The sequence below is a fragment of the Lissotriton vulgaris genome, chromosome 12, assembly GCF_964263255.1.
Source record: "Lissotriton vulgaris chromosome 12, aLisVul1.2, whole genome shotgun sequence".
Classification (NCBI taxonomy): Eukaryota; Metazoa; Chordata; class Amphibia; order Caudata; family Salamandridae; genus Lissotriton; species Lissotriton vulgaris.
The window spans coordinates 786,435,720-786,455,933 of record NC_141700.1 but is presented as its reverse complement, the minus strand read 5'-3'; the positions used below and the strand labels follow the sequence as shown (position 1 = coordinate 786,455,933).

At 47.5% G+C, this 20,214-nt stretch overlaps 1 protein-coding gene across 1 annotated transcript in view; it reads right to left on the bottom strand.

Moving 5' to 3' along the window:
- Nucleotides 1-14,078, bottom strand: part of LOC147678719 (cornifelin homolog) — a 69,445-nt gene extending 55,367 nt beyond the window's left edge. Inside the window, exon 1 of the mRNA XM_086946630.1 lies at nucleotides 13,972-14,078. The gene's annotated coding sequence lies outside the window, so the exon portion shown is untranslated. The remainder of the gene's footprint in view (nucleotides 1-13,971) is intronic.
- Nucleotides 14,079-20,214: the final 6,136 nt, after the last annotated feature.

Here is a 20,214-nt window from a genome sequence, read left to right as displayed (position 1 = left end):
CTCTAAATCTTTATATTTTAAATGGTGTCCCCAAAAATTGTTATATTTTTCAGCATGTTGTCCACAAATGTATGCCTAAAGACCTAGAAGAAGCACATTTATGAAACTAAGGTCAGTGGCGTCTTCTTTTCGTTCCTCTTCCCTGGCAGTGCGCCAGGAACTGAGGCAGCTCAGAGGAAACATTAATCCAGGTAAACCTATTTATTGATTTGTATTTACTTTTCTTTGACCTGGCTTCACTTTTTTCTCCTTGAATAAACAGTGAAAGTGTTTCCATGCCCATCTGTGAGACTGTTGTATGATTCCAATATCTAAAAAATGAAAGAGCCTCAAGCCCTGTGACAAGGGCCTACTCGCTATAACCATGTGTGGGGCGATGGTGTGTTGCAGTCTGGACAACACATGGAGAAAATACAACTTGACATACTGCAGGCACACGCTTGAGATTCCACGTGTTTTTTCTCACCTAAGCCGCCGTTCAGCAAAGCAGACATGCGCACTTCCAAGTACGTTTAGCTCCAGTGTAAGATTTCTAGTAACTACAAAAAGCGGTTTGTTTATCTCTCTTCCGCTCGATAATCTTTTTTTAAAAATTGTTTTATTGAAGATCCATAAGTACACTAAAAGGCACATATGTTACGAGAAAAAAAGGAAGCATAACATCATGGCAGACAATAATACATCAAACAATTATATCAATGAAATTTAGCAAATAGGGCTGATGGCTTTACACACAGAACACCCTGATCTTTCCAAAAAAAAAAAAAAAAAAAGACATTCAAAGGAGAAAACATAATATAACCTATACAGCACATTTATGCCTCCATATAGGCCACGTCTGAGCCCCAAATCTGATGGCCTAATTTCATTTTCCGTCTACCTTTCAAAACATGCAGGCTATATTCCATATTAAACATTGACAAAGGTCTTGCCCTCCATGCTTCAAAAGAAGGTGCGTCCTTTTGCAGCCACATTGATGCAATACAAAGCCTAGCCACAGCTGGCAAGAAAAATCAGATATAGAAATTTACAGGGTAACTTATCCGCTGCCGATCCCATCTCCACCCCCAACAAGACCTGAGTGGCAGACAATCGCACCGGCCCACCTAGAATTTCACCCAAGAATTTCTCCATATGTCCAAACAGCGTAGTTAAGTGCCCGCACGTATAAAAGACATGGTTGGACCACATGTGCAGCATCCGTCCCACAGCGAAAGCACTTTCCCTCATTCAGTCCCCCCCACTTAGATATTTTAGCTGGTGTGTAATATAATTTAAAAACAGTCTTACAATGTTGGGCGTAGAAATTTGCAGACATAAACAATCACCCCGCCAAGTCTATAGAAGTCTCAACCTGTATGCCATGACAGCCCAATCGGTTTTCCCATTTGCGATTTTGGGCTTCCAAATCATTGTCAAAAGTGCCCAGCATTAAAGTATAAAGTGTACCAATCCGTGCATCTTTCCTCACCTCCTCAATAAGGGGATTAACTTGGATCTTCCATCGGGCTTTCAACAAATAATCACAAATTTGTAGATATTTGAAAAAATCAGCCCAGGACAGATGAAATTGATCCCCTCGCTGGTCAAAGGACTTCAGTCCCTCATCAGCAAATAGATCACCAACAGTGCGCACCCCTTTAGCCCGCCAATTGTCTACCACCCGATCCCAGAATACCGATGGGAGAAGGGTGGTTGCCGTTAACGGAGTGTACCAAGATACCTTTTCCACCTCATACTTCTTTTTAACCGCTGTCCATACTTTATAAGCCGCAATGAGGACTTTGAACCTAGTTCGCTTGTAATGGCTCCAGTCCACATTAATAAACAGTCGATTTTTAGCATCGCTGTCCAGTAGCATTTAATAAATAGAGGAAGATTCAGTCATAGCGGTTGGTGCTGCCCCAGTTAACAGTATATTCATATGCTGCAGCATACAAACGTAGTAATATAACGTGAAATCTGGGACGGCCCAGCCCCATTGCTCCCACGGCAGGATCATATACCGCATCGCTCTGCGTGCTTTGCCCTGAGACCACAAAAATATGGCACATACAGATTGTAATAGAGCAAGATTGGCTTTCGAGATCTCCAAAGGAACTGATCTAAAAAAATATAATATTTTCGGCAAGATCACCATCTTAAGAACGTTACATCTTCCAACCATGGACAGATGTAAACACTCAAATCGGTCCAGCTGTTTTTGAACTCCCGCCATCAAGCGCCCCCAGTTAGACTCAATCAATCAATCAATCAGTGACACTTATAAAGCGCGCTACATACCCGTAGGGTCTCAAGGCGCTGGGGCGGGGGAGCCGCTACTGCTCGAACAGCCAGGTCTTCAGCTTCTTCCTGAAGGAGAGGTGGTCTTGGGTCAGGCGCAGGTCGGTCGGGAGGGAGTTCCAGGTCTTGGCGGCCAGGTAGGAGAAGGACCTTCCTCCTGTAGTCGCTCTTCGGATGCGGGGGACGGCGGCGAGGGCGTGGTTGGCTGATCGGAGGTGGCGTTTGGGAGCGTAGAAGTTGACTCGGCTGTTGAGGTAGCTCGGGCCTTGGTCGTGTAGGGCTTTGTGTGCGTGGGTGAGGAGGCGGAAGGTGATTCTTTTGTTGACGGGGAGCCAGTGAAGGTCTCTCAGATGTCCGGAGATGTGGCTGGTTCGTGGGATGTCGAGGATGAGTCTGGCTGAGGCGTTCTGGATCCGCTGGAGTCTCTTCTGGAGCTTGGCGGTGGTACCGGCGTAGAGGGCGTTGCCGTAGTCCAGTCGGCTGGTGACGAGGGCCTGGGTGACGGTCTTCCTGGTCTCGGTGGGGATCCACCAGAAGATCTTCCGTAGCATGCGTAGGATGTTGAAGCATGCCGAGGAGACGTTGTTGACTTGCCTGGTCATGGAGAGGGAGGAGTCCAGGATGAAGCCCAGGTTGCGTGCATGGTCTGTCGGTTTGGGTGCGGTGCCCAGGGCGGGAGGCCACCAGGAGTCGTCCCAGGCGGAGGGAGAGGAGCCCAGGATGAGGACCTCCGTCTTGTCCGAGTTCAGTTTCAGGCGGCTGGTCGTCATCCACTCGGCTACCTCTTTCATCCCTTCGTGCAGGTTGGCTCTGGCGGCGGCGGGGTCGTTGGTCAGGGAGAGGATCAGCTGGGTGTCGTCGGCGTAGGAGATTATGCTGAGGTTGTGTTTGCGTACGATGGCCGCGAGGGGGCTCATGTAGACGTTGAAGAGGGTGGGGCTCAGAGATGATCCTTGGGGGACGCCGCAGATGACTTCGGTGGCCTCTGACTTGTACGGTGGTAGGCGGACTCTCTGTGTTCTCCCGTCGAGGAAGGAGATGATCCATTCCAGCGCTTTGTCCTGGATTCCGACGTTGCTGAGGCGCCGTACTAGGGTGCGGTGGCAGACCGTGTCGAATGCCGCGGAGAGGTCTAGGAGGATGAGGGCCGCTGTTTCTCCGTTGTCCATCAGGGCTCGGATGTCATCGGTGGCGGCGATGAGGGCGGTCTCGGTGCTGTGGTTGGCTCGGAAGCCGGACTGTGAGGGGTCAAGGGATCCGTTCGTCTCGAGGAAGGCGGCCATCTGCTTGTTGACGGTCTTCTCGATGACTTTGGCTGGAAACGGGAGGAGCGAGATGGGGCGGTAATTCTTGAGGTCGGTGGGGTCCGCTGTTGGTTTCTTGAGTAGAGCGCTGAGTTCGGCGTGTTTCCAGCTCTCGGGGAAGATGGTGGTGTCAAAGGATGTGTTGATGATGTCTCGCAGGTGGGGTGCGATGACAGCGTCGGCCTTGTTGAAGACGTGGTGAGGGCAGGGGTCGGTCGGTGATCCGGAGTGGATGGAGTTCATCGTGCGGATGGTGCCTTCGGTGCTGATCGGGGTCCAGGCGTGGAGGGTGGTGGTGGGGGGTGGTTGTTCGGTCATGGTGTGCGTTGGTTGGTTGTTGAAGCTGTTGTGTATGTCCGCGATCTTGTTGTGGAAGTATGAAGCCAGGGAGTTGCAGAGGTCTTGCGATGGGGTGATGTCGTTGTTTCCTGCGCTGGGGTTGGAAAGCTCTTTGACGATGTTGAAGAGTTCCTTGCAGTTGTGTGCGTTGTTGTCCAACCGGTCCTTGAATGCTGTTTTCTTGGCGGCGCGGATCAGCTGGTGGTGTTCCCGGGTGGCAAGTTTGAAGGAGGTCCTGTTGTCCGGTGTTGGTTCCCTTCTCCAGACTTTCTCGAGGGCTCGGCAGTTCTTCTTGGAGCTCTTGAGTTCGTCGGTGAACCATGGGGCTTTCTTGCTGCCGGGTCTGCTGGGCGGGGTCCTCAGTGGGGCGAGTTCGTCCGCGCAGTTGCTGATCCACTTCGTGAGGTTGTCGGCGGCCTGGCTGGGGTTCGCTGAGCTGGCAGGAGGGTGCTGGCTCAGGGAGGTGGCGAGCTGGTCTGCTGTGATCTTGTTCCAGCTTCTGCGGGCGGCCTGTTGCTGGTGGTGGTGGGTCGTTGTTTTCTTGAAGGTGAAGTGGACGCAGCTGTGGTCCGTTCATTGAAGTTCTGTGGCGTGGCTGAAGTCGATGTCCTTGCTGGATGAGAAGACAGCGTCGAGTGTGTGTCCGGCGAGGTGGGTGGGGGTGGACACCAGTTGCTTGAGTCCCAGATTGGCGAGGTTGTCGAGCAGGGTGCTGGTGTTGCGGTCGTTGTTGTTCTCCAGATGGAAGTTGAGGTCTCCCAGGAGGATGTAGTCAGCGGAGGGGAGGGCATGTGGGCTGACGAAGTCGGCGATGTCCTCGCTGAATTGTGTGCGTGGTCCAGGGGGTCGGTAGATCAGGGTGCCTCTGAGGGTGGTGTTCGGGTTGGTGTGGATCTGGAAATGCAGGTGTTCGGCGGTGGTCAGGGAGTTGTCGGTGCTGGTCGTGAGACGGATGGTGCTCCTGTGGATGATGGCGATGCCTCCTCCCATCTGGTTGGCGTTTCGGTCCCTCCGGACGATCTTGTAGCCCTCTGGGATGGCGATGGCGATGTCGGGAGCTGAAGAGGCGTTCATCCAGGTCTCCGTGAGGAAGGCAACGTCTGGAGCTGTGGTGTCGAGGAGGTTCCAGAGTTCGATGGCATGTCTGTGGACGGAGCGGGTGTTGACTCAACCATTGCACTCAAACAGACCCAAATCCTTATCCCCAAATAAACCACCTCCTGCAAGACCCTTTGGGCAGCAAATGCCCCTATATTGGCACATAGTATTTGTGTCTTGGATGAATTTGGTTTATATCCAGACACCACCCCATTCCGTACCGCCAATTGCTCTATTCCGGGCATAGCAGTTACTGGGTTAGATGTTACTACGGCAACGTCGTCTGCATATGCAAAGACCCGATATTGATATTGCTGCAGCATTACTCACTCGATCCTAGAGCTCTTTTCTAACATTTTTAAAAACGGGTCTATATATAAGTAGAACAATAATGGGGAACAGGGACGTCCCAGTCTTGTCCCACGTGTAATTGACAAAGGCTTAGACTCAAGCCCCATTATACAAATTCTAGCGACTGGCTGGCGGTATAACGTTTGCAAAGCAGATAAAAACTGTTGCCTGAACCCAAAGCCGCCGCATCACCGCCCATAGAAATTCCCATGTAACACGATCAAAAGCCTTCTCGGCATTCAATAAAATAGGGCTAAACGTATTCCCTCTACAGTTAGCATTATCCAAGAGTGATATTACTCTATTGACATGATTCATCGTCCCCCGCTTAGGAATAAATCCATGTTGTTGGGTCGAGACCAAAGGTGTTATAACTTCCGCTAGTCTAGTCGCGAGAATTTTTGAATATATTTTGCAATCAGCATTCAAGAGAGAAATAGGGTGGTATGAAGCCGGGTGCTCGGCAGGCTTACCTTTTTTTTTAAATACTACAATGCTGGCCTCGTCCCAAGTTGTGGGATACGCACCAGTCTGAGCTAGCCTAAATGTAGTCAGCATGTCCTCCTGCAGAACACCAAAAAAAGTTTTATAAATCTCAACCGGAAGTTTATCCGGTCCTGCAGCTTTGCCAGATGCTAGCTCATTTATGGCTCTTTCTAGCTCTCCCATAGTTATAGGGGCCTCCAACATCTCCGCCTCTAATTCACCCAAATTATTCTCCCAGAAGCACTGTATCAAAGACTCACCCTTTTGCACATCATACTTTTCTCCTGTATACAATACTTCATACAAGTCTTTGAACACCTCCAAATCCCAGCCTCAGTTTCCACACGATTCCCCCTAGAGTCAAGAATTAAACTGATTCTCTGAGCCGCTTCCTTTGCTCTAAGTTTTTGTGCCAAACACCATATTCATAGTTCAATTGTTCCTTAATTAGATATTTCTTAGCTGCCTCTTGACTCCAATGGAGGTGTATTTTAGCCTTGCACCTGGCGACTTCTGCTGAGAGGTCAACAATAGCTGAACCGCCATGTATACCCAGCATGAGCTTTTCTTCTGCCAACATCAGAGCCCGATATAGTTCCTCTAATATGGACCGAAGTTGATTTTGCCTATATAATCCAAAACTGAGAGCTTCCCTCCTAAATGCGGCGTTGAAAGCATCCCATACACACCCTGTTCCCGTGCTACCTCGGTTGATCCGAAAAAAAGCTGCAATCCATTCATTCATATAGGAGACAAACTTTACATCTAACAATAATTTCCGGTCAAAAGGAAAACCGCGTGGCTTAGATGCTGTCCGAGTATATGCTAAGGTTAGTACCAAAGGGCCATGATCTGAAGTAACCCGTGGGTACACTTGGATTCGAGCATCCTTCAATAGATGTTGCGGGGTAAAAAAGATAATATAACCTTACAAGTTTTTGGTGTGGACAAGAATAGAAGGTGTACCCCGGCTCGTCCCCCGTTCATAATATCCCAAGCCTCAACCAATCCATGCGCCTCTACAAGAGATTGAAGCGCCTTAAATACTTTTGGCTTTCTCCCGCTGTACCTATAGCTCACATCCCATGCAGATTTGGGGGCCAAGGGGATATTTAGATCTCCACACACTATCACTGGAGTTGGCCATAAAGCCAGCTCGACATTAAGCAATTCAAAACTAATGCCTCATCTAGATTTGGGCCATATATAGAACATATCATGAATTTCAACGTCCCACTGACACATTCAGCTATGGCCCATCTCCCATGTTTGTCTGTCAATGCTCTACCCGTACTAGCAATATGTTTTTTCGCTAGAATTGCAACACCCCTTGATATAATAGCTTGTTCAGTACTAGTCAATACCAAATGCCCCAACTCCGCTAGTAGTTCTCTCTTGGCCCATGCTATGTGGGTTTCCTTAAGACATATCAAATCTCACTGAAGCATCTGCAACTCACTCGCCACCCGCTTCCGCTCGATAATCAGCATAAACAATGCATTGTGGAGAAGTTTGGCTCAATGATTAGAGCGGCAGACCCTGATGCAGAGGTCTAGCCCGGGACCTGGGTTCAATTGCCCGCCTCGGCGGGTCTTGGGCTCAAAATTCCACGGACCTGATAATTCTCGCCTCGGTGCCTATTCCAATCATGGAGTCCCACTCTGCAACTCTGGGCAATAGCTTGCTTCATCTCCACAACGTCCCCCACAACGCGGAGGATGCCTGGCCTCCACCTTGGGGGTGCCCAGGAGTGGACGCCTCAGAGGGAAAGCCAGGACCGGTTCCACAGCGGTATTCGTACAAGCGCCTTGAGACCCTTGCGGGTGAGTAGTGTGCTATACAAGTATCAATTTACATTGCCATAGCCCCGCAGTGGCTCATTGGTCAGATCCTGGCCTTTTGCAAGATTGAGGCAGCTTTCTCTCTCTGTTGATTTGTGAATCTTTGCGTTCCCGCACATATAATTCAGGTCTGATCTCATGTGATCGACAATCAGAGCCTTGAAATACGTAGCAATCCCCAAACCCAAGCATTTTTAACGAGCTATAAGAGTGCACTTGCTTGAGACCAGATCCAAAATAAGCATTGGCAAAGCCAATTGTTCAGGCGGTGCTTTAAAAAAATAAAAAGTAGAAGTGTGATAGACCACTTATCTATAAGCATATTTCTCATCCACGGCTGCTCTTTGTTTATTCCACTTTAATGTTACATGCTTTAAAATATCTTTTATCATAAGTACCTCTGTTGTATATTTCTGTAAAACAACAGCCAGGCTGCAAATATTTATTTCCCTTCAAATATGCAGAAGCATGATGAAGATATGACCCTTTGGTACCGGAGAAAAAACTTGGAATATTTCAAGGCAAAAACATTTATATCTAGCTCTGTGTTTGATAGGTGTTTACAGAGGAATCTAATTGCGCTAATTGTATTGTATTGTATTGTAATTGCAGCTGAATAGCTCTTACTACCCCTAACGAGGCATCGATTCGCTTTTTCGGTGAGTAGCACGCTTCTCCGGAACCCATAGAGGATTAGTGTTGAATTAGTATAGTGAAACATGCAAATGCCACTTACAGTCACTTACAATTATGCATTGTGCCCCCACTTAGCAAGGCCAGGAGAGACAGACGGAACGGAAAACTGATTGGAGGGGCAGATGCGTGTGTGTGAGCGGGTGTTATGGGTTTGACCTTCTTAAAGCATTGAGGCAGTCAAAATGCTTCTCTCGTATGGGGTGTGCTTTGATTGTGCCCGAGACCAGTCCACACCCAGAACTAGTATGCCTACACCAACCGGGCTGCGAACGGAAACCGCTTACCGTCATACAATGCATTTTCTCCTGAGACTGCTCAACTATGAAGCAGGTGGCACATGGCTGCTTTATGCAGGAGTGTCAGAAATGCAAGGCCGACATGGTCATGTCTGAAGCTAGGTTTTAAAACCTATGGTGCCTGATTTACAGAACTAACAAGACAAAATACTAAACTTACTACCATTTTGGTATTCACAGAAGGCACTTACACATTTTGATATTCACAGAAGGCACTTACTAATTTTGGTTTTCACAGAAAGGCACTTACTCATCGATGTGTAAGTGCCTACTGTATTGTGTATGAGCATGAGTTAGTGCACAGAAGTGAAGCGCTTCAGTTACCCTCAGGGCTTCTGGAAATACTGCAGGAAAGTAAAACAGACAGAAGCACTTTGGCCAGGTGGGTTCTTAAGCCAAGTTCATCAATGAGGAGTATAGGTGGAAAGAAAGGTAAGGCTGTCCCCCACTCAAGCCACTGTAAACAAAAACCGCCTTACCTCATTCCAAACATCCAACCTTTATAGACCAAACCAAATGTTCTGATACGTCATCTAGATCATCCTAAACGTGTTGATTTTCACTGTTCTCGTAGGTCAAGGATGTAATGTTGAGCAATAGATACAGGTACCCACACCTCCCCCAAAAAGTGTGCGGAGATAGAGAGAGTGCCTCACGGACGTAACACCCGAGGGGGTTCCTGGTTTAATAATATCCAGTGTACCCACTTCTCATCATCGGTCACTCTCTCTATAAGTGGTATGTGAAGGTACCCAAGTAGCAACAATAAAATGTGTGCATAGTCATTATAGTGATAAAGAAATGTGTCTAATACCAGGGTGCAGAAAATTGTAACAGTGCACCAATCACCCCAAAATAATTATCTAATAAGTGTAAAGCGTGCAACCAAAACTGGTTAAAATTGCGTAATAGGTCAGGGTTGCTAGCTTAGTCTCTTTTATTCTGGTGCTGCAAGCCCGTCCAAATTAAAATTGGATTCTCATATACCAAGGAATTTCAAAGTGCCGACATGTTTCATTGCTCATAGCTCAGCAAATTCATCAGGGCAAACTGGGGTTTCTTGGTTCATAATCACCACACTCTTGCGTGTATACGACCTTTAGGTTGCCACCTCCAGACGTACCGGCAACCATCTATTGGACCTCGTGTCATCCGATCACGTGTCCCTCGGTAGCTTGGTACAACAATTCAAGCCCGTTGAGCCGGGTCCCTCAAGTGACATCCAGGATGCAGGTCTATGCAGACTCTTGAAACAACATCTAATGGCTGGTGACTTTCTCTGGGAAAGGTGTCAACCCTAGGCAGAATGCATCAATCACCCAAGTGCTGCAAATCCACAGCTGCAGTTTAAAGCTGTCTCAGAGCACACTGCGAGACACAGGCAGCTCTCCTCAACAGTGTCTCACCCTGGTTGGCTGCAGTTTTCAGTGATTCAAGGACCCCCCTGAATGTTGTTTGCTGGCAGGCAGGTAGGCTAGCAAAAGAGGGGGTGTCAGTCATGAGCACCAATAACCCTGCTCCAAATTCATAACATTATCTTTATTCTATCATTTGTTTCTCGCCCTCTTTGTTTATCACTATCTCTACCTCTCTCTACACTCTCCTTGCCTCTCTTATTTACATATCTCTCTGCCTGTCTTGTATCTCTCTTTATCTCTATCTCTACCGCTCTCACCTCTGGTATTTATATCTCTCTCTGTCTGCCTTGTATCTCTCTTTATCACTATCTCTACCTCTCTGCCCTTTCCTATTTATATCTCTCTCTGCCTGTCTTGTATCTCTCTTTATCACTATCTCTACCTCTCTCCCATCTTAAGTATATCTCTGTACTTGTGGAGAAGTGTGGCTCACTGGTTAGAAGCGGCAGACCCTGATGCAGAGGTCTGACCCGGGACCAGGGTCCTGCGGCAGGGTCTTGGGCTCAATGTCCACGGACTCGATAATTCTCGCCTCAGTGCCTATTCTAATCATGGGCCCCACTCTGCAACTCTGGGCAATAGCTTGCTTAATCTCCACAATGGCCCGAAAGCGCTGGGATGCCTGGCTTCCCCTTTGGGGTGCCCAGTAGGGGCCATCTCACAGGAAAAGCCAGGAAGGGTTCCACAGCGGTATACAGCGCCAGGATGCCTGAAAGGTGATAGTGCACTTTACAAGTATACATACATTTACATTTACATGTCTTGTATCTCTTTATCACTATCTCTACCTTTCTCTTGCCTCTCTCCTTGCCTCTCGTATTTATCTCTCTCTTTGTCCTGTATCTCTCCTAATTTCACGTATCTATAGCTACCTCTTTCATCTTCTGTCCTTCTGCCCTCTCTGCTTTCCGCTCATTCACCTCTCTGTGTCACACTCTCTCGCTTCTCTTTTTCACCCTTCTCTCTAGTTATCTCTCCAATTCGCTCAATATGCCACCCCTCTCCTTGTTTCTGATTTATCTCTTCCATTCGCTCTCTCTCTGTTTTTTACTGCTCACATTCACTCATCAGTCTCTTCCTCACTCTGTCTCTCACTCCCTTTCTGGTTAAGTTCTCTCTCTCTCCCAACCCTCCTCTTCCTCTCACTCAGGACCACAGACATCCTGTTCATTTTTAGAGATTTGTGGAACTGGCATACTTTTCTCTAGAGTAATCACCACTATTACTCATAATTTTGCGTAATTGTGTGAGAAGTGTAATCTAGCATTTTGCGCTGTTTTCTTAGAACAAAATTCTCCCTCCCGCGCATCCAAAATGGGCGCGAGGATGCCTGAGAAAATATTGCTAAATGCTATCGGACATAAACAGAAGTAGTCAGCAGCCGCTCTTTGTTTGCTGTTCCTGTGCTCCTGTGGTAGGATCTTTACCCCAAATTACTCCTATTTACTCAAGCTGGAGTAATTGCTTCACTTTGCTATTTCATAGCATAACAGTAATGTGTAATTACTCCAATGCTCTGGCGTAATTAAAATTCCACCCAGGACTACTCAGTTCTTGTTTTCAACCCACCTCTTCTTCCATGTTCTCTCTCACCAGTTTTCTCCTGTCCCTCTCCCTCCAGTTCTTCTTAGCCTGTTTCCTGTAATCACCCCCACACACCCTTCCTCCTCTGCTGCTGTGTGGTGTGTTGGAAGGTGGGGGGATATTGATGGGGCAAGTCAGTGGAAACCCTCTCCCCACAGTTGTTTCCTGCCATTGAAGAAAAGAGTTAGTGGTCAGATGAGGGCAGCTTCCCACCGGTCACCCGCCCTCCTCCATCCTGCATGCCACCCTCACACCACCCTGCCAAGTACCCCCACCTGTGACTCCAGCAGCCAGTAGGCCTGGGTGGATTTTCGACTATGCCAGAGTAATCAGAGTATTTTTTTTTTTTCCAAAACCTTTATTGCACTTTGCATAATACACAGCGGAATGCCCACAACCCTGTGGGCCGGCCGCTATCAGAGGATCATTGTATGCAACGTTTTCCAGTAGAACGGATATTAAAGTCACAGTTACATTAAAATCGTGATGGAGCGTACAGAAAAAATGAAAGTGCCAGTTGAGCAAGCATTCAATGCAGGAAATGAGGTTTTGATGGAGTTTTTTCGTTTTTTGAAAATAACAAACACATAACATCAACAGTTAGGAATGACAGTAGGGTCTGGCATGAATCAGTTCATTTCAAGTTGCAAGTGTCTCTTGGGAGTATGGAATTCTGACACCCCCACACAACACATGCACGCCTCTGCTTATAACACACGTCCCCCCCCAATCAGAGTATTTTTGATTATTCTATGGTACTCTTTGATGCTGAATTAGCAACAATTACACACATACTCCTGCTCGCTTAATTATGAGTTATTTAGGGGTAAAAGACCTACCAGGAGAGAACATTTAGGAAGCGCGAGCAGCCGCTCACACTCGCTATTTGTGTTCTGTTGCATTTAGTGATATTTTTTTGTGCAAAATGCATTCTCGTGCACCTTTTGGATGTGAAGGAGGCTTTTTTTCCATCAAGAAACAGCGCTAAACGCAGAATTAGTCTTCTTGCGTAGTTAAGAGTAATCTCCTAGAATTCTCTGGTAATTCCACGTGATTACACTACACTGAATTATGCGAGTTACGCCCACCACTAGCAGCAAGATATATATCCATAAGGCATTAAGGCTGGGTGCATGAACACATTCATTCCCAGCAGCAGCTCATTAACCTCACCCACCTGCTGCTTGAAGGAGGGTGGAGGGAGCATTATTTTCCACAGTTCCTGAATTGCAGGTTAGGATTCAGGTGCATGAACGTAACTGTAATTATGTGCAGCAATCTTATTACAGGAATGGCAGCGAGTGCGATAGGTTCGCGTTCTGATACCTTGTTAGAGCTCTACATGGTCGCACTAATGTTTGTTTGGTGTTAATGTAGGGCAAGCTTAGCAGGGACAAAAGGTGCTCTGTCTATTCTACTGGTGTTTGGGAACATACAAAGCTGTGCACACCAAAGGGGTTTACATCTATGGAAATGCACAATTACACAAGGATCGTTCCTCAGATCGACTTTCTTCAATGCATACATAATCCCTCTAAACAGCATAATCCGATCTCACGACATCAATCCTCTCCTACGCCAGCAACACTCAACTCATTCTGTCCCTCACAGACAAGACGCCCAGTACTCAGATCAGGTTTAATGCCTGCGTGACTGAAACCGCTCACTGGATGAAGACCGACTGCCTAAAGCTGAATACTGACAAGACCCAAATTGTAATCTACCTGAAGAGCATTCTGCCTTGGGTCTACAGAGCTTGGACCAACAATGACCCAATCACTCACTCCCAGAACCTTGGGATCCTCATCAACAAGAAACTCAACATGACCGCCCGAATCAACGCTGAAGATGATGAGGAAGGTTTTCCAATGGCCCCCAAACAGCACCAGGAAAACAGTCATACATGCCCTGGTCACAAGCAAGCTATACTACGGGAACATCCTCTGTGCCAGGATCAACAAAAAACGCACAAAAAGGCTGTAGACTGTTCAGAACTGGCAGCCAGAATCACTCTCAACCTCCCAAGCTGCACGCACATCACACTACACCTGAAGGAGCTACACTGGCTCCTCGTACACAAACAAGCACAATTCAAACTCCTGGCATACACTTTCTGGAGAAGCAAGTCCAGGGCTCATGCACTGTAGCAGAGCTGTATGGCTGCGCTGTGCTAGTGTTAGAATAACAGAGGGTGCTGTAACTCGGAATAGAGGTGCACTGGCAGAGCTGTATGAATTGCAGTACTGGTATTCTAGGTGAGGAGTAATGTACCAACCTCTCTCGCGACTCCTTCCCTCTTGTTGTCCTCTGTCTTCCTACTTGACTCTCGCCTCCACCTGCCAGTAACGGTGTCCCTTGTTATCCCAGCCAGGAGGTTCCCACGGGGAGCTCTGCGAGCGAATGAGCGCCTCCAGGAAGTGTTGGCGCTTTACCTGCTTCAGACAGAGGTGGGAAACTGGTTCTGCACGCAGTTAGATTAAATTTCTCACCCACCCCATGATGCCATGAACTCTCCCTACCTGCCAGGACTCTCTGACTGCACAGCTCCTAGCGCATAGGTACTAGCAAACATTTTCCTAAGGGCCACAAAGTATGGTCTGTGGTGTGCCCGAGGGCCGCATTGATGCCAGCAGGGTGGGAGAGGGGCTTTGCAAGGAACGGGATAAGGTGGGCTTAGGAGAAGCAAAGCATGTCCATGGTGTGGTCAGTGAGCCACTGAGTTATTTTGAGGGTTTGATTCCATACTGACCTCTAAATTAAGCCCCTAGCCTCTACAGAGTCAAAGGTTTGAAAATACGGTGTTGTTTAGTATCTGAATGGCTGTCCCTTTACCGCATCTTGGGGTAAGCCTTCTCTGCATGCTATCGCTACCTAGGGAGAGTCAAGTCTAAAAAGAAAGCAACTTGATTACTGAATTGGAACAACATAAAATTGCACAATGCAAAACCAGAAAACCAGGGATCAATCCCAGCTTCCCCACTTGACTAAATTGTGTGATCCTAGGCATTTTTCACTTTGCCTCCTTTTTCTTCATTCTCACATATAAGAGCACCTTGAAATACTTGAGTTGTGGATGTGCGCACTACAAAACCTTCTCCTGTGTCTCATTTAATAAAGTACAATATTTTCCATTTAGAATACCAAACCCATGCCATTCAGAGGAGTCTGTGTGATCCTGATGACTTACTGACTCACTTCTTAGTTCACTATTGACATTGTGAGGGTGGGAGGAGGCATGAACCTTGTAAAAAATGCTTCTTTATGCACAGATATAATCCGATGCACTAAGGTGAAAGGTCTTTGCATGTTAATAAAATACACTTTTATGAAATGTGAAGAGGCTTTTATCATATTTTGTACATGTTTAATGCTAGATATCTTGAAATGAAATGTGTTGCTAAAATTAGTGGTGAAGGGCACCTTATTTGCTTCTTTTTGTTTAAGAATTCTATAAAATTCTCACCAAATTTCATAATCCAAATTGCCTAGAAGGAGCTCATGCTATTACTCAAGAATTTACAGACAAGCTGGCAAATCATTACACAACCAAAAGAGACACTTTTTTTTTGTAAGACTTTATTTGCATTTGACAATTATACATTACATCATTTGCGTGTATAGAGCACAATATCACGCCATAGTCATTTCGATGTTCATGATACACAGCTATTCAGCCGACAACCTCCCGGTCCGGCAGCGATTATGATCATGGTGCGTCAAATTTTCAATCAGTATATACAGAATTATTAGTCTTACTTTTTTAATTATTTATTTAAATTAAAACAAAACTATAGACTCATCAGGAATTATAAACAGTTCAATAGAGCTTCAATACACGGACATTCATCTATATCGGTGGGGCTTTACTGATGTACTACGCTGTATTCTACCCATGAGTTCCCCGTTGTCTCTTACCATCACACCCATATCCCTCCCCGCATCCTAGTCATGAGTATGTATTAGTTCCCAAGTTCATCCTCCTCATCAGAGCTATCCTCTCCCTCCTCCGGCAAAGGTTCACACAGTTCACCTCTATACTTGTTCCACGGTAACCAGATCTTGTTCCACTTGCGAGGGTTGGCCCTTATTTTATAGACCACACGCTCGCTAACCATCAGTGTATCCATGTGTTTGCACCACTGTGCTAATGCCGGTGTGTCTGCCGCCCCCCATTTCTGTGCTATATCGCGCTTGGCCACCATCGCTCCTATCACCACCCACCGTTGACCTTGTCTAGGTAAATCTGTCCTCCCCCACACATTCAACAAGCAAACCCTCGGGTCTGGTGTAAGTGAAACTTCCAGTGTTTGTGAAATGGTTCTCATAATTCGCCTCCAGTATTCGCTAATGACCAGACATCCCCAAAGTGTGTGAAGGAGTGTCCCTTCCTCTCCACAGCCTCTCAGACAGTTCAGATTCTGCGCTCTATGTATTCTATACAAAGCGGTTCTTGTGTAGTAGACCCTATGGAGTATTTTAAATTGTACTAGGCGGAATCGGGCCGATACTCCGGCTTCTCTCGAGGATGCCAGTGCAGCATTCCAGTCTGTTTCGTCCATTTCTCCTAACTGCGTCTCCCATTTATACCGTAATTTAACTAGTGGGTCCGGTAGATTATTTAATAGTTTTCGATAGGTGAGTGATGTAGCTCCTGTTTGCATATAGTCAGTGAGCAGGCGGTCTTCTAATGGAGACGATTCAGGGACTTTGGTCCCCGGCTCTATGGCCGTCATCAATGCGTGTTTGATCTGTATGTACCTATATGTCTCAGTGGGTCCTAGGTCATATTGTTGTTATAGGAGTGAGAATGGGATCATACCATTACTCGTCTATAGGTCTCCCACTGTGGAGATTCCAATGTTGTCCCATAGGGTAAATCCTTTGCTATTTCTCAGGCAACCCAGTGCTTTAGTGTCCCACAGGGGTGTGAGTTTGGTTATAACATCCCCCCATTTTAATCTAGCCTGCGCCTTATGCCATAATATTACTGTGTGCTTTGTCGGACCTATCAATTTAGTCAATAGACGTTTATTATATAGTGGTGCCAATAGGCTGTGTGTTCCTAATTGGGTTCTGTCAGCCATATATGCCGGGTCGTCTTGTGGTGCGTGGAGCCATTGGTTTATCACCTTAAGTTGGGATGCCCAGTAATATAACTGTAAATTTGGCAGTGCTATCCCACCGTCGTACCCTCCACGGTTAAGTTATATATGAGCCACGCGAGCCGGGCGTTGTCCCCATAGCAGACCTGAGAGGACTGCTGTCACCTTCTTAAAATATGAGGGTGAGACAAGGGTTGGTGTGTTCTCCAATATATATAAAAAACATGGAAGCGCCTTCATTTTAAATAAAGCCGCCCTGCCCAGAAGCGTCAGTGGTAAATTCGCCCAGTGTCTGGTATCTGCCTGTAAGCGAGTGAGAGGGGGTTGTAAATTCTGCGTAAAGTAGTGCGAGGCGTCTCGGGTTACATAAATGCCTAGATATTTAAATGAGGTGTGTGCTATGGTCAGTTGGCATTCGCTGGGTATAGGCGGCAGGGGACCCCTCAGTTCATATATAATCGATTTTGACCAATTTATGGTGTAGCCTGAGTAAGCACCGTGTGCATTACACAGATCAAGTAGAATAGGAATACCTGCAGCCGGGTCAGACAAGTATATTAACATATCATCAGCATAAAGGGAGACCCTGTCTTCCCAATGCTCCCCCCAACTTACCCCCTTTAATAAAGGAGTGTCTCTAATGATAGTCGCTAACGGTTCCAGAACCAACGCAAACAGCAGAGGAGAGAGAGGGCAGCCCTGCCTCGTTCTTCTAGCCAGTGGCATGTCACGTGAAACGTGGCCATTTGCCGTCACATGTGCTACAGGTTCTGTATATAAGAGTTTTATCCACACTATGAATTTAGGGCCGAAGCCCATGTGCGCTAGAACTGCGAAAAGGTATGGCCACTCCACTAAATCGAATGCCATCTTGGCGTCTAGCGAGAGAATGACTGCTGGTTCTGACAATAGGGGGCACGCGCCAGCGCGCCATGGACTCTTCGGAGGTTAAGTGCCGTGCTCCTATGCGGCATAAAGCCAGATTGGTCTGGATGGATCAAGTGGGAAAGGTGGGGCATCAATCTGGTAGCCAATATCTTTGCCAGTATCTTGGCTTCCGTGTTGAGTAACGAGATCGGTCGGTATGAGGCACAGTCTGCTGGTGGCTTACCCGGTTTTGGGATGGCAACTATAGTGGCCAACCGCTGATCCAGGGGCAGTACCCCCTGCTCAAAGCTATCCTTGAACATCGCCAATATTGGCTCACTGAGTGTGTCAGACATTGTTTGATACCATTCAACCGGGATTCCGTTGGGGCCCACTGCTTTTCCAGTGTGTAGTGTGTGAATTGCTGCCTGAACCTCTTGTACTGTCAGGTCTGCCTCCAGATCTTCCACTGCATCTTGAGGCAGGGTTGGGGTGCGAACCGGTTGGTGAGCCAGCGTCGCATCAGCCTCCGTAACTACCCTTTCAGGAGTGTATACCTCTTGAAAATGATCTGCGAGGAGATCAATTATTTCCGACGGTTGCGAGTGTAGTGTCCCACTGCGGTCTGCCAGTTGTAGTATGGTCCTGTTACCTTCTTTTCTCTTATCTAACCAGGCCAGCAATTTACTGGCCTTGTCACCTATATCATATATTCTATTCGCTGTTGCTGTTATATTCCCCATCGTTTGAAGACGGATATGATCAGTGTGGGCTTGCTGGCTTAGTGTAAGTGTGTGTAATGTTACCTCCGTCGGGTGTTCCATGTGGGCTACGTTTGCTATCTCTAGATCCAGCTCTAGGTCCCGCAACTCCTGCTGCTGCGTGCTTTTGTGTCCCGTTATTGTTGTAATGGCAGGACCTCTCAGGACCGTTTTGTATGCTTCCCATAAAGTAGTGGGGGAGGACACCGAACCAGTATTTTCGGCAAAATAGTGCTGGGTCGCCTTTTTCAGTTCTTTCCGTACATGTGGTACCTTGATATACCCCGGATAGATTGGATATAGTCTTCTACGTACCCTTCCAGAGCATGAGATGTTTAGTAGTAAGGGGGAATGATCTGAAACACCCCTGGGCCTAATCTGCACATCACTAATTGTAAGTTGTCGTACCCCAATGTAAGAAAGTAGTCTATATGGGACAGGCTATTATGGGTCGCCGAGTAATACGTGTATTTCCGATCCTCAGGGTAAAGGTGCCGCCAAACGTCCACCAGCCCTTGTGCATCAATGAATTCTTGAAAGCGGGACGGACCAGACACGTGCGCTCTGGCCGGGTATCTATCCTGCGTGTTGTGTGCCACTGCGTTGAAGTCTCCCCCCACCACCAGGTCACCTTCTGGGAGATCTAGCAGTAATTTCCCTAACTTGGGTAGAGTGGTCGGGTGCAGTGCCGGTGGAATGTATACCGAAACCACGTTAAGTGGTTTGCCCTCCCACTGTCCAATCGCCACAGCAAAGCGGCCATACTCATCGGTTCTCGTGGAATGTATTATAAAACGGGATGCCTTTTTCATCAGTATACCCGTTCCTCGAGATCCGGAGGTGAAGTCTGAGTGTACCACCATACTGTATCCCCTTCTGTCCAATGCCTTGCTCGCCGTTCCCACTAGGTGTGTTTCCTGAAGAAGGATTAAATCTGGATTCAGTCTCTTAATTCCCTGCAAGACCAGCCCTCTCTTTATCTTATCCCCAAGACCTCTCACATTCCAGGACATCACTTGTAGTGGAGGTATCGGGCCTGTGCTTATATTCTCATGTTGAGGAGTAGATTGTGAGTCGCGTGCCATGCATACTTATCAGGTTTAGTCTGTACATTCCAACATCTACGTGCCATAGTACTCGGTACATACCCCTGTAATCTTTCAGTTCGCTGTGTTGCCTATTATTTCCCTGAGTCAAACAAAACGAAAAACCATGAACCCCCCCACACCCTGAACTACCCCCCTCCCTGCCCCCCTGCTATACGGACTCAGAACCGCCCGCCCCCCCAACTTAGCAGAGTGCCTGTCCCATTCCCCACACCAAATACTTGCTCGCGGAGGTGACGAGTCTCCGGAGCCGGCGGCCCCTCATACACTCCATGGAAGTCCTCAGCCCAGTGTCCTGCAGCCAGCCCCCAGGCAGAATCCAAAACTAAGAAACACAATTGGTATGTCCTTTATGAAGATTAGTGTCCCTTGCTGGCGCCTTCCTCCACCGTGTCTTCATCTTGTGAGTTGTCTTCTTCCGTCCTGTGAGACGTCTGCGAGCCCTCTGGGAATCCCACGTGCTTGTCCTTTTTTGATCTGTTGGATCTACGAGGTTGTGTCGCCGGTCTCCACCCATTAAGCCAGTCTCTCGCAAGGTCAGGTGTATCAAAGAACCACGTTTTATTGTCCGATACCACCCTCAGTCGCGCCGGAAAAAGCATGGAGTAGGGGATCTCTCTCGCCCTCAGTTCCTTCTTGACCTCCAGAAACGTCCTTCTTCGGCGCGCAACTTCCGCCGTAT